At 42.8% G+C, this 3,091-nt stretch overlaps 1 protein-coding gene across 1 annotated transcript in view; it reads right to left on the bottom strand.

The window, feature by feature from the left end:
• The window catches only part of AKAP12 (A-kinase anchoring protein 12), a 20,701-nt gene extending 17,614 nt beyond the window's left edge, over positions 1–3,087 (bottom strand). The window contains exon 1 of the mRNA XM_008637877.2: positions 2,901–3,087. The gene's annotated coding sequence lies outside the window, so the exon portion shown is untranslated. The remainder of the gene's footprint in view (positions 1–2,900) is intronic.
• Positions 3,088–3,091: the final 4 nt, after the last annotated feature.

Raw genomic sequence — 3,091 nt, 5'->3', positions numbered from 1 at the left:
CCTGGGCCCCGCCCGGGACCGCCCCCAGCCCGCCCGGCTCTTCCCACCGCTGGCCGGCACAAGCGTGGTGCCTCAAAGGCTCCGTCTCGGAACTGCCGCTTCGAGCCTTTATCTCCCTCTGTCCCGAAGGGAAGAGGCGCCGGCTGCCGCTTTCGAACCAGGCGCCCGCTTCAGTTCCCGCTGTCGTAATGCCTTCCCGATGCAGCTTCCCACAAAGCATCCAGACCCAGCCTCAAAAGATGCTGGTTAAAACCCCAAGGATTTTACCCCTCATAAACAAAACCATACAAAACACTTCTGTTTTTCCACACCGAAATATCTGTGCCTTTGCCTGTTACTGTGGGGTTGGTTTATTTTTTTTTTGTTTTGTTTTCATTTGTTTGGAGGGGTTTTTAAATTGGCATTCTCTACAACCTAATTACTTATAAATTGCGTCAAATTCTGCTGTCAAGAGTTTCATAAACGTGTTACTCCAGATACTTGTAGTATATTAATTTAATGCTCCCACTGATAGTAAAAAAGGGATGCAATATGATAAAATGTAAAGGCTCAGTATCTAATACAGGTGTCCTCCTATTATAGCGACACTATTTCTATTTTGATTAGAATTGATTATGTTGAATACCTCCGAAGTTCTGATGATACTTGAGCCTTCATCTCTGACTCTCAGAACCAACTTCCCAGCCAATTTACCAGAATTTCTGGTTAATTTAATCTTACAGTGGCAACTTTAATAAGTCTAGGTCATCTCTCAAATGGTCTTCTGAATGCAAGATTCAAATAATGATGGTGAGAACCAACCCACCCAAAAACCCTTTAATCATAAATACTCCTTTACTGTAGGCAAACACTTGTGTTGTTTCGGTGCTTGGTGTCACAATGCTTTACTCCTAAGTTTATAGACTTGCAAGCAAGGTGGAATAAACAATGACTGGAGAACATGAAGTGCAGCACTAAAATGGAACATTTTTCTATGTGGAAAGATTTCTCTGCATGGAGCAACTAAGAGATACCTCTTCTCCACCTTTATTCATCTGCCTAAGGACAGATGAGGTGGGCCAGGCTCTCTAAGGCCCAGACAAGTGGACACAAACAGTTACGAACACCTGAACATAGCCTTTACTTGAAGGACTCTTTTCAGTGCTTGACTGGGCAAGTTTTATTTGCCTCTATAGATGATGTCATTTTCAGCTATCGTTACCAGCAAATACATGCCGCATCACCTCCATTAATGGGTTTTTTACTTCAAGAGCAAACACACAGAACTGTTTTCCCTTTCACATAAATAATGCTACCATGTAGACTTGGCTCCACTGACAAGACTGACAAAATTACACGATTTTGTCTAACAAGACAAGATTACAATAGGAATATCACAGCAACATGAGAGATTATTCTCAAAACAAAGCCATGGCTTTTCAGGCTACTCAAATCCAAATTCCTAATGCTGTGTTATGTTCACATCATGCCATGCAACTGGTCACATGTAATTATCTGCACTCAGAGGGAGCTTCTCACCTCTTCATTACATATCCTAGTAATGTGATTTCTGTAACTGAAACTACAACCCAGGATGACAAAAAATAATTACAATCTTTGACTATTAACTTGAAACTCATGCCCTTTTAAAGGCCTTTTTTTTCACTTGATCCAGAAGCTAAATACCAACATGAAATCTTCTGACACTACTTCAAACATCAGGTATTTTCTCTTCCTTTATGACTCTGTTTCGTGAGTATCCTCCTCCCATCCCTGTCCGCTTAAGAGTAAAATTTTAGAGAAGCAGAGTTTCATGAAAGATAAAACAAGCTCCATCCCATTTTTATAATGTCAAAAGCCCCTACTGATATGATTTAAAAAAAAAAAAAAAAAAAAAAAAAGGCACAATAGCTTAGAATAAAATTGGTAGCCTTCTATTGGGATAATAGCATTATAGCAATTAATCTAAAGACATGAAAAAGAATTGCTTTTACCAGGATTCAAACCCTAGAATATACCAATGGTTACCCTGAAGTACACACATGCCTTAAGCTGCTCTACAGGCTGACACTGAAGATAGTGCCTCATTTACCCTGTCCCCATCCCTTCCCTGCTCTCCAACATTAGATGCCTGCTCTGACTGAAAACTATCCTTCCCTCTTGCCATCCTGCCAAAAAGTCAGCAGGCAGCAGGACTGCCGAAGCAGATCTCTCAACGCACACCTGTGAACAGGAACTGAGGGAAGCAAGAAGAGGCTGATGAGAGCAGGAAAGGTGGGCTGCCAGATCACACAGGAGAAAGAACAGCAGGTCCTGACCATGCAGCAAGGCAAGGGAGACATTCCCAAGAGAGAACACACAGGGATGCCTATGATGAGAAAGGTTTTGTGGTCAAAATGCAAATCCAATGAAAAGCTGTAGGAAGGGAAACTTTAATCAAGGTAAAACCAACAGATTAGCAGCCTGTCCCTTCCTATGCACTCAAAATATTTTATCATTAATATCACTAATGAATTAACATAAAAGGATTTCTGCCTTATGAAGGAACGGACAAGCCTATGCAGCAGGAACTCCTAACACGAGAAGTGGAAACTGAGCTGTTCCTACAGGTGGATGGTCAGGAGATGGGCAGCAGACAAGCAGAGGCACTCAGAGCTGAGAACTACCCCTAAGGGGGAACAGGTGAGCATCTCCACCACTGACACCGACAGCTTCAGTCCACAAGCCATCTGTCATCTGAACTCTCCTACAGAGAAAACGTCTCCCATGAAACAGTGCCCTAGAAGCACTTGAGCAACAACAGATCACTTGAGTAATACCTGTTCAGTAGCAGACAGCTAATCAAGCCCCATTTCTACTTCTCATCCCATTTAGCACACAGGCCTCTATGATATGTCCACTGAACACAGGTTTTTACTTACCATTTGTTCCAGGCGATTCTGTTTGCTCTCTGGGTGGTTCTTGGAGGGGTGAAGCCACCTCTGGCTGCTGCCCATCCAGTTCCGTAGATGCTGTAACAGCTTCCAGCTGCAGTGGCTCCTGTGGTGAGGCATCATGCTTCAAATTGTCTTCACTAACATCAGGTACTGGTAAACTTGCATTTAAAACCTGC

This window comes from Corvus brachyrhynchos, unplaced genomic scaffold (assembly GCF_000691975.1).
Source record: "Corvus brachyrhynchos isolate BGI_N302 unplaced genomic scaffold, ASM69197v1 scaffold14, whole genome shotgun sequence".
Lineage (NCBI taxonomy): Eukaryota > Metazoa > Chordata > Aves > Passeriformes > Corvidae > Corvus > Corvus brachyrhynchos.
Note: the sequence above shows the minus strand (reverse complement) of the source record. Positions and strands in the feature narration are given on the sequence as shown.